Source organism: Pseudophryne corroboree, chromosome 5 (genome assembly GCF_028390025.1).
Source record: "Pseudophryne corroboree isolate aPseCor3 chromosome 5, aPseCor3.hap2, whole genome shotgun sequence".
NCBI lineage: Eukaryota > Metazoa > Chordata > Amphibia > Anura > Myobatrachidae > Pseudophryne > Pseudophryne corroboree.
In genome coordinates this window covers 467791303-467803586 of record NC_086448.1, presented here as the reverse complement: position 1 = coordinate 467803586, position 12284 = coordinate 467791303, and positions in this window count along the sequence as shown.

Below are 12284 nucleotides of genomic sequence, written 5' to 3'. Positions count from 1 at the left end.
TTTTCACTTCCGTCTGAGACGCTGTGTACTAAGGGGACCCAGTCGAAGCATAGGCGACTGTGTGACTAGTGAGTCAGTGTTCACTTGGACGTCTGTGCTCACTATAGGTTCACAGAGCGGTGGTGTACACTAATAGCATCTGGATCCACTCGGTGTTTGCAAATGTACTGATCGGTCCTGGAAAAAGGTTAAGTCTCCCTGTATCCCACTCTACTGAGTCGGGTTATAAAGCACTAAGTCTCTATCTACCTTTTGAGTATGAATAGTTGGATAGGTGCATGATGCATACGAGTCAGATAATATTACTGTTGTTTTTTTCCGCTATGTGTCTGAATATGGTTAAAACATTTATAAGGTGTCTCCTACATACATCAAATGTATCTGTAGTTGATTATGTGCTCATATTGCTTTTGATACTAATGTATAACCTGTGACTGATTGCTAGTGTGATTGCTGACTTTACTATAATTCTGTCAGTTTTCTCTGTTTATTCTGATCCTCAATGCTGGTGCTAAGCAGGGTAGAGTTGGATTGTATGTCACTTTAACACATCTTAAAGTGATTACAGTCACAAATTGTGTAGTACACTGTGAAAGTGTCTGATTATTTATCATGTCTAAGAGTGGCAAGGGTGTTGTCATGCAAGGATGGGTTAGCCTCTCAGTATCTGGTTCAAGATGGTTTGTGTGCAAATTGTTTTAGCTTTCACCAAGATCTCTTGAAAAATTCAAGACAGACGCAGGTGCAAGTTGATCCCCCATAGGCTATGTTTGCACAGACATTATCCAATATAGCTGAGCAGATAATTCCAACTTCTGTACCAGGGATAGGTTACACTATTAACCTTATATGCAGCATTCCGCCTGCAGTTTATCATTTCCAGCAGGGGAAGCAAATCACATAGACATGAAACAACATCTTCACAGTCTACACATGTTTCAGATGAGGATTCATCAGAGGAAAAAGACTCATTACACTTTGGTTCTGCATATGAAGATGAGAAAGTAGGTCTAAGCTCAGTGGACATATCTGAAATTATTAATGCTATGAAAGCCATTCTATCCTTAGAAAAATCAGCAGAACCTGTGTTAAAATCAAAGGCACCTGTATTTAAACGTCCCAAAACAGTTAAGACTGAGTTTCCAGGGTCTGAAAAGATGATGGAAATTATGGAAGAGGCTTGGGCTATGCCCAGTTAGAAATTTAGAATGCCTAGGAAATGGAATTCCAATTATTCTCTTCCGGCTGGGGACTGTTTAAAGACGGAGGTAGCCCCTAAAGTAGATACGCATGTTATTCGATTAGTGCAAAAATCTACTTTACCTCTGCCTTCAACATCATTAAATGATGTCACTGATAGAAGAGTAGATGGTTTTCTAAAAAAACAACAACATTTTTTTCCTGTCTGGGGCAATCACAAGACCAGCCATGGCTTCAGCCTGGAGGGCTAAAGCAGTGGCTGCCTGGGCAAATGCATTGGAAGGGGACATTTCAATGACATCTAGAGAGTAAAAATTCCATGTTGCACATATCAAACAGGCTGCAATATTCTTGGAAGAAGCAGCCTTGGATATGGGTACAATTGCTTTTCAAGCATCAGCCTCAGCAGTAGCCGCTCACAGAGCAGTTTGGCTACGCACATGGAAAGAAGGTTTTGGAGTCTTTACCCTTTACTGGAGATATTCTTTTTGGTAAAGAGTTAACCAGTATTTTGGAGTCAGAAGCAGACTCCAAGAAAGTAAAGTTTCCTTCCACTTACAAATTCAAGCCTAAAATCCCAGCTTTTAGGCCTTTTCGGTCTCAAGGAAAAGCAAAAGGAAAGGGTGATGGCAAACAATCCCAATACAACAGGTCTGGTAAGACTAAAAAGAATTGGGCTACCAGATGACCAGCTTCTAAAACAGAAGATAAGCCATCAGCCTGATGGTGCGGGCCTCCACCTGGGGGACCCCAGAGTGGGAGGCCGACTTCTTTATTTTAAACAAATCTGGCAGGAGTCTACTACAGATGCCTGGGTGCAAGAAGCGGTATCTCACGGTTATGCATTTGTATTCAGGAAAAATCATCCTCAAAGGTTTTTTTGTACCAGCCCGTCTTTGGTAGAGATGAAGACCAGGGGGTAAATTTACTAAGATTGGAGTTCTATAGCAACCAATCAGATTCCAGGTATTATCTTCTAGAAGGTGCTAGATAAATGACAAGTAGAATCGGATTGGTTGCTATGGGCAACATCCCGTCTTAAATAGAACTCCCATCTTAGTAAATTTACCCCCAGGGCTTTGCAAGAGCCAGTTCAGAAATTGCTTCAATCAGGAGCAATCATTCAAGTTCCCCTTGCACAACGAGGACAGGGCTTCTACTCCAACCTGTTTCTAGTCCAGAAGCCAAATGGGTCGTTCCGGCCCATACTCAATCTAAAAATGCTGAACAAGTACATTTGGGTACCTCAGTTTCATATGGAGACTTTACGTTCCATCATTTTGGCCATGGAGCCAGGGGATTTTATGGTGTCCCTGGATATCCAGGATGCTAGCCTACATGTTACTATAGCCCTGTAACATGTAGGCTATCCTAACATGTAACATGTAGGCTATCCTAACATGTCCTATCAGCGCTATCTCAGGTTTGCTATCCTCCAATAGCACTTTCCGTTTCAGGCTCTAACATTCGGATTGGCCACAGCCCCAGAGTATTTACCAAAATTATGGTGATAATAGCAGCTTATCTCTGACAGCAGGGGATAAGAATTTTTCCATACCTGGACGATCTTTTAATCCTGGCATAGTCTCAGGAATTGCTTCTGTGTCATCTGCAACAGACAATAGAGTGTCTTCAGAAGCACGGTTGGCTCATGAATTGGGCAAAATCGTCTCTGGTTCTGTCACAACGGATGACTCACTTGGGGGCTGTATTGGATTTGAGCCTTCAAAGAGTAATTTTACCTCTGAACAAAATAGCCAAACTTCAGTTAAGGATTCAGGAGCTTCTACACAGTTGGAAGGTATCCATTCATGCAGCAATGTTTGTGATGGGATTGACGGTGTCAACGTTCAACATGGTAGAGTATGCTCAGTTCCATTCAAGGCCTCAGCAACATCTGATCCTTACCAAATGGAGTGGTTTTCATCAAACAATAAAAACACAGACTATGGTCCTTACTTAGAAAGTAAGGAGGTCATTAGCCTGGATGCTACAGACATCCCATCTGGACAAAGGGAGACCCTTTTGGATATCAGATTGGGAAATCCTGACAACAGATGCCAGCCTTCGGGGCTGGAGAGCGGTGTCAGGAAGAAATTGCTTCCAGGGGCAGTGGACCAAGGAAGTAAGTTGCCTGCCAATAAACATATTGGAACTCCAATCTATATAGGTGTTTCACAAGATATACCTACCGTGTATTTTTCTCTGTGATTTCTAGTCACCATATGCCTCTGGAGTTCCCTGTTTGTGCTGAAATACTCTGCACAGGGGGTTCTTGCAGTATTGTGCTGCTGGTGAGTACTGTGTTGCCTTGCATTGAGCTTTGATTATGTCAGCTACGGAGGGCCACGGTGCTGGGGCTGATCCCACATTGCATGGTGGTGATGCTGCAGACACATTTGAGGATAACATAGCAGCTGAGGGTTCAGGTTCTGGGGGTTCCTTACCCCCCAGTGGGACTGTAGCAATGGGGGTTCAAAATGACCCATCTTGGGTAACCTTCACCACGCTATTGAATACGCTGGTAACTAGACTAACGCTCCCTATGGGACTTTTTGTGCCGGTACAACCGCTTATGGTCCCCGCGGTTAACCCGCCATGGGCAGATCAACTGTCCTATCAGTTACAGTAATTGAACCAATCACTGACTACTCAGAAGTCTAACCCTCACCCGCATAAGACTAAGGGGTCCTCTAAGCGGGCAATTACTTCCTTACAATCTACCAATGTCCCAGACACCTTGTCTGATGAGGATGGCGTTTATACTGACCTCACAGATTTCGTAAACGACGCTTCTGGTGGGGATGCTGTTTCACAGGTGGATGTTCCTCCCTCTGGGGGATCCCAGGGTGGGGGGCCAACTTCTAGGGTTTACCTGGGAATGGTTGAAGACCACTTCCAATGCCTGGGTACGGGAAGTCATCACTCAAGGTACGCCCTATCCTTCAAGAATCGTCCCCCTCATCGATTTTGCCTGACAGATGTCCCTTCGGATCAGGTGAAGGCAAAAACTCTTCATTCAGTGGTACAGTTCCTCCTGAACACAGGAGTTGTAGTAGAGGTGCCTCTGGCTCAGAGAGTCAAGGGGTACTATTCACCACTGTTCCTAGTCCCGAAACCGAATGGGTCCTCCGGATTCTCAATCGCAAGTCCTTGAACAAATTTGTGAGGGTCTCCAAGTTTCGTATGGCAACTCTTCGCTCTATTGTTCTGGCATTAAAACCTGGGGATTATATGGTCTCCCTGGACATACAGGATGCTTACCTGCATATTCCCATTACAGTGTCACATCAGCAATATCTGAGGTTTGCGGTTGGCAACCTCCACTACCAAATTCGGGCGTTAATGACGGCTGTACTCCGCCATCAAGGGGTCAGGATCCTACTGTACCTGGACGACTTGTTAATTCTGGCAAATTCCCCAGAAATTCTCCTATGCAATCTGGATCTGACTATCCAGTTTCTGCAAGCCCATGGGTGGCTCATCAACTGGAAGAAATCTTCCCTGGTCCCTGCTCAGAGCATGATGCACCTGGGGGCGTTATTGGACACTTACAACCAGCGGTTGTTCTCATCTCAGGATAAGGTCCTAAAACTTCAGGACAGGATTTGATGCTTCCTATCTCGTCCACAAGTGTCGATACATTCGGCAATGCAAGTGCTAGGTCTCATGGTGTTGGCTTTCGACATGGTGCAGTACACTCAATTCCATTTCTGCCCTCTGCAGAAGCTAATTCTTGCCAAGTGGGATGGCCTGCCTCACTGGATCAGGTCTCAAATGATCTCCTTGTCTCCGGAGGTCCATCTGTCACTGAGCTGGTGGCTTCAGGACCACCGATTGAGCGGGGGTCGTCTCTTCTGGATCTTCAACTGGGTCTTTCTGATGACGGTGTCTGAGGGGTTGGGGTGTGGTGTTGGAGCAACACTCCCTTCCAGGCCGGTGGACTAAGGAGGAGTCACTCATCCCGATAAACATTCTGGAACTGTGGGCGGTGTTCAATGCACTGACCTTGGCCTAGCATTTGATACAGAACAGATCTGTTCAAGTACAATCGTACAATGCCACCACAGTGGCATACATAAATCATCAGGGCGGCACTGGAAGCCGCATTGCAATGAGGGAAGTATCAAGGATTCTTCAATGGGCGGAACGCCATCTGCCAGCCATATTGGCAGTGTTCATTCCGCGTGTCCTCAAATGGGAAGTGGACTTTCTCAGTCATCAGGATGTACACGCCAGAGAGTGGAGCCTCCATCCAGAATTATTTAAACGCCTCATGGACAAGTGCGGCCTTCCAGATGTGGACTTGATGGCGTCTCGACACAATCATAAGGTTCCGGTCTTCGGAGCAAGGACAAGGGATCCTCAAGCAGCGTTCGCAAATGCACTAGCAATCCCATTGAGCTTTCAGCTGCCATATGTGTTCTCTCCAGTGTCACTCCTGCCCAGAGTAATAAGGAAGTTCAAACAAGTAGGAGGAACCCTGCTTCTGATCGCTTCGGCATGGCCCAGATGGCACTGGTTCTCAGATCTACAGGGTCTCTCGATAGAGCATCCCCTTCTACTTCCACAATGACCAGACCTCCTAGTTCAGGGCCCTTGTGTTTACCAGGACTTGGTCCGACTGGCTTTGACGGCATGGCTCTTGAAGCTTCCGTCTTGAGGGCCAAGGGGTTTTCTGAGACGGTCATTCATACTATGTTGAAGGCCCGTAAGCCGTATTTACCATAGGGTCTGTAATTCTTATTTTGCTTGGAGCTTGTCTAATAACCATGATGTTTACAACAGGCAAAAAAGAAAGAAGAAATCTTTTGCTGCGCCTGTGTTTAACAATAAACTAATCAGTCTAAATGAAATTAACCTGGAACTGATAGTCTGGGAACACGTTCGCCGCTATAAGGAGATGTGCGATACTCCTATAAGATTAACCAGCTATAGAAAATAATAGAGGCGCTCATGAAGTCCACACACCATATTTTCACAGGTTCAGTAACAACCAAAGAATCAGATGAATTTATAAAAAGTATATGTATTTATTGTTCACAATAATCTATTAAAAATACCATTTAATAAAGACAATTCATAGGTAATGTAACTCGTAACTTTCTGATTTGCCACATACATAAGTTTAAAAACACGTGAATTATCTAGGCTATTACTATTGTTGTGTGTAACGTTAGAATTTCACTGGACTGGATAATTGAAAGTTCAAAATGTAACAATGTGTTACAGTCCTTTGGAAACACTGTTGCCACAGCTGCTGAATGTGATTCCTGAATAGGACACAGTTGTTGTACGTTTTAAGGAGTGAGCTTCAATGAAGATTAACGACATAAATTGATTATGTATAAAGTAAATTACCTCTCCAGATGGGCTGGTGAACCCGAGCGTCCCCGGGTGAGTCCAGAATTTGCCCAATAGGTTGTGGAGCTGGAGGGTACATGGCGTGTCTAGATGTGTCAACCAGCCGCTGGGTTATGCTCAATTGACCTGCTGATGATCACCCGGTATGTGCCGTGCAGACAAGTAAGGACGGTAGGCGTGAGGCTACTGAATGAGACGCCGTCACAGATATCCGGCTGCACTGTGAAACTTCCTCCCAGACTACCTGGACGTGCACCGTCTGCCGGTGGTCAGCGGGATGGAGGATACTGAGGCCGGTCGTGGTTGCCGCACAGAGCCCACGGCTCGATTACGTGCCAAATGATGATCGTCCGTCACTGCCGCAGGTGAATTACAGGTGGGGTAGCTGTGTCCTGGATGCAGGTGTTCAGTGAAAGAAAGGGGAGGGAGGAGTGCTGACGCGTTTCGTCACGTGACCCGTGACTTTTTCAAAGATTTCACAGTGCAGCCGGATATCTGTGACGGCGTCTCATTCAGTAGCCTCACGCCTACCGTCCTTACTTGTCTGCACGGCACATACCGGGTGATCATCAGCAGGTCAATTGAGCATAACCCAGCGGCTGGTTGACACATCTAGACACGCCACGTACCCTCCAGCTTCACAACCTATTGGGCAAATTCTGAACTCACCCGGGGACGCTCGGGTTCACCAGCCCATATGGAGAGGTAATTCACTTTATACACAATCAATTTATGCCGTTAATCTTCATTGAAGCTCACTCCTTAAAACGTACAACAACTGTGTCCTATTCAGGAATCACATTCAGCAGCTGTGGCAACAGTGTTTCCAAAGGACTGTAACACATTGTTACATTTAGAACTTTCAATTATCCAGTCCAGTAAAATTCTAACGTTACACACAACAATAGTAATAGCCTAGATAATTCATGTGTTTTTAAACTTATGTATGTGGCAAATCAGAAAGTTACGAGTTACATTACCTATGAATTGTCTTTATTAAATGGTATTTTTATTAGATTATTGTGAACAATAAATACATATACTTTTTATAAATTCATCTGATTCTTTGGTTGTTACTGAACCTGTGAAAATATGGTGTGTGGACTTCATGTTTACAACAGGGCCTGGACTTAGCCCTTTGTCTGGCATCCCTCAAGGTTCATATTTCTGCCTTGTCAGTTTGGTTTCAGAGAAAGATTGCTACCCTGCCTGATGTTCATGCTTTCACTCAGGGGGTGTTACAGATTCAACCTCCTTATGTACCACCAGTGGCCCCTTGGGATTTGTCAGTGGTTCTGGAGGCCTTGCAAGAGTATCCGTTTGAACCTCTTGCATTTGCAGACCTTAAGCGGCTTTCCCTTAAGGTTTTGTTTTTGCTGGCTATTGCCTCTGCTAGAAGGGTCTCGGACTTAGGTGTCTTATCCTGTAAGTCCCCCTATCTGATTTTTCACCATGACCGGGCAGTTCTTTGAATGCGCCCTGGTTATTTGCCTAACCTTACCCAGGAGTTTGTGTTCCGGCCTTTAGTTCTCCTGAGTTGTCCTCCAAAGAGCGGTCTTTGGATGTGGTATGGACTCTCCGTATCTATATGAAGAGAACTGCCTCCATTAGGAAGTCTAATTCTCTCTTTGTACTGTATGGTTTTCACAAACGTGGCTGGCCTGCTAACAGACAGACCTTGGCCAGATGGATTAGAATGGTGATTGCACATGCAGCTCCTGCTACCATCAAATCTATTTCTACTCAGTCTGATGGACCTTCTTGGGTGGCCCGCCGTGGTGTGACCCTTGAACAATTGTGCAAGGCGGCTATGTGGTCCTCAGTGAACACGTTCATAAGGTTCTATGCCTTTGATACTTCCGCCTCCCAGGATGCTTCCTTTGGACGCCGGGCTCTTGTGCCTGCTACAGTGCATCCCCTCCCATAAGGAATTGCTTTAGGACATCCCGATGTTTTTCCTTGTGGAGCCAAGTGTACCCCGCAGCAGTAAACAAGATTTACGGTAAGAACTTACCTTTGTTAAATCTCTTTCTGCGAGGTACACTGGGCTCCACAAGGCGCCCACCCTGACGTACTTAGCTTCTTTGGGTTGGTATGGCATTAGCCGCTGACATTTCTCTTGTCGTGAGAATGTGGTGTATGTGGCTACTAACCGTTGTCGTCTCTTTTCCTGCTACTGCATTGGGCTGGTTAACAAAACTGAACTCCTGTGCATGGACGCGGAGAGATGTAGGAGGCCGCACTATGCATCTTGGGAAGAAGGTCAAAGCTTTGAGCCTGTTGGTGCCTCGGATCAAGATCCTACTCTACACCCCAATGTTATTCCTTGTGGAGCCCAGTGTACCTCACAGAAAGAGATTTAACAATGGTAAGTTCTTACCATAAATCTCGTTATATCGATGATTTAATACTAATCTGGACTAACGAAGATTCCAGTATAGAGGAATTTTTGTCCCATTTGAATAATAACAATTACAATTTGAAGTTCACCCATAATCAGGATAAAAGCAAAATAGATTTTCTTGATCTTCAATTAGAGAGATTGCCCATAGGTGAAATTTGAACATCTACTTTCTTTAAAGAAACTGATACAAACAGTTATATTATGGCTAACAGTTGCCATTTATCAAATTTGAAACAAAACATCCCCTATGTGCAATTTTTAAGGATCAGAAAGAATTGCAGTCAAGATGAAGATTACTTTAGTCAATCAAAAATGGTAGCCAAAGGGGCTATGAGGAAGAAAGAATAGAAAAGGAAAGAAATCATGCCTACAAGAAAGAAAGGTCCCAACTGATTGAACAACAAAAAAAAGCCACAAATGAAACATTTAGAGGTAGATCATTTTTAACCCAATATAACAAAGAGAATAAAAAAATAAAAAACATATTGGAAAAACATTGGGACATACTCCTAAAGGATCCAATACTAGGCCCTCATCTTCCCCATAAACTACTGATAACCTACAGAAAAGCTCCCAATCTAAAAAGTATTCTAGCTCCAAGTTCACTTAGGAATGCAAAAGGAACTCCTGAAGACACTGTTAACCTATTTTTCAACAAAAAAACGGGGTGTTATCCTTGTACGAAGTGCAAATGCTGTAAACAGATGGAAAAAAAGCCCTAACATTTTAATTAATAAGACAAAAAAACAGATTAAGTTATATAACACTCTTAATTGTAATTCCACATTTGTAGTATATAGAATAACTTGTAATTGTGGTATGGTTTATGTGGGAAAAACAAAAAGAAACCATAACCTACGTATACTAGAACATATGAGGAATATAAAAAATAAGATACTAACTCACAGTCTTCGAAGACACTTTTTAGAAAAACACAATTCGGACCCAAGTAGTTTTAAATTCACTATATTGGAACAGATAAATGAAGACTCTAGAGGTGGGAATAGGGAACTTCAACTTTCAAAAAGAGAATCACATTGGATTTTCACATCAAACTCTTTGACTCCCTGTGGCCTTAATGAAAGCATAAATATTGTATCTTTTCTATAAATCATTTCATATTTTCAAAAGAACTCGAGAAAAATAGGGCTTTGACTTTATTAATGTCAACGTGAGAAAATTTATTTATTTAACATGTACAAAAATAAAAATAATCTCGTTGTGTAACTGAAGATACTCTTTTATATTGGTAGCAATAAAGCTTCCCTTACATATTGGTAGCAATAAAGCTTCCCATAGAGCATCAGTTTCTCTAGCACTGGGACCATTAAGAATGTACTCAACAATAATTATCAAAATGCATTTTTCAATTGACCTGTGTTTATTGTGAATTGGGACAACTACCACTTAATTATAATAATATTGCTTTTTGGGAATATTTTATACCAAATCGCTATTGAATAGAATATGTTAAATATATAATGATCAAATGTAAGGTGTAAATCACTTTTGGAGATTTTTTTGCATCCACACTATTTGTCGAACATATACACTAATAAACGTCATAAACATCCAAAAGTATCTTCAAAAAACCCTAAATCACACCTCACTGGGATTAATAATAAAATTAAAAAGTTGATTAAAAGATCCATTTATTTATAATCAAGTTAGGTTATCAATTGGGACCTCACAGATTCATATCAACGGTATATAACCACTTCCTGGTCAGTGGAACGCTGACGGACGGCTTGCATTCCACACACAGCCGGAGAGCGCCGCAGACACTTCTGGGACGTGGAGTGTATGCTGTGAGCATGCGCTCCACTCCCTACACACGCTACGGGATACACAACATCAGTAATTGTGGAGCGCAGACAGGTGGTCTGATCTCCACAATTACACACTGAACTACAAATGATAATGTGAAAAAGAGACTTGGACTGGCCCGGAAATGGTGGCCAGTCGTAGCTGAAATGCAAACGGGTTATTAAGCCCGTTTTAGCCCATTGTAAATGTCACTGGTTCACTATTAAGTACATGCACTAATAGATTTATGTGAAATCAATTTATTTAAGTTACAAGTGTTTGGTATAAGAAATAAGAGATATAAATATATTTTTAAGCATTAACCAATTAAAAACTAACAGGAAGTAATGGAAGATCAAAGTAGGTTTAAATAGAGGGTATGAAGGACCTTCAGCATCATTGTCTGCTAGACAGCTGAACAGGAAGGATCACCTTAGAGGACTGCATAGGAGAGGTAATTTTTGTTGGATAATTTTTATTGGATAGTTTAGCACTAAGAAAATATTGGGAAATTATAACAACTTTAATGATGCTAAATTAATTATGTATCATTTATAGATCTCAAATTTATATTTATAGATTTATAGATCTCCTAATTGGGACCCTAAATCTTTTCTCGCATAATTGAGACTTATAATTGAATTACTAACACAGGATCATTAAAGAAAGATAACTTTCTTAAATTAAACGTCTTCAAATAACTATTTGGTAGATGGACGTTAATGGTGAATATGGATCACTTATAGATTCAAAATAGTAAGTGAATTAAATATCAACAAATAGAAATAGTAATATATATATATATATATATATATATATATATACATATATATATATTATTGATTTAACTTTGTCAAATAATTTATTATTAATGTCACAACTTTCAACCACTATACAGACTGACAACCATATGGAAAGGAATACATAACATTATAAAAATCCATGATCATAGAGTAAGTAGAAACACATTCAAAGCCTGATAAGTGACTAACACCACTGTATATAGACCTTACAGGCAAAGGTGATGAATATAATTGTGTATGTTGGCATCTTCTTTTGTTGTTGTTCTTCTTCTTTTCCTTTTTCGTTTTATATATTTTTTATATATTTTTATTTTGCGCTGGTTCATTGTACAGCTCATTTTTTAAGGTTCAATATGCATTTTTCAACTTACATACTCCTAAAGCTGTTGGGTTTTAAGTTAAAAACCTAAGAGATATGATGTAATACAATTGGAAATATATAAAATAGATTAAATCTGTCCTGATAATCATACCAGTTTGATTTATATTTTGGAAATTCAATGAAAGTATACCATTCAACTGTACATCTTGTCCTCTGGATTTAATTCTTGAAAAAAATATTTTTATAATTTTTGTAACTTATGTTAATATGTATTATGTGTAATTATTGATCATGATATGTTGAGACAACTTTCTTATATTTTATGTTTTAGTGATATTGTTTACCCCTGATGAAGTCTTTGATGACGAAAAGCATTGGGTGTTTT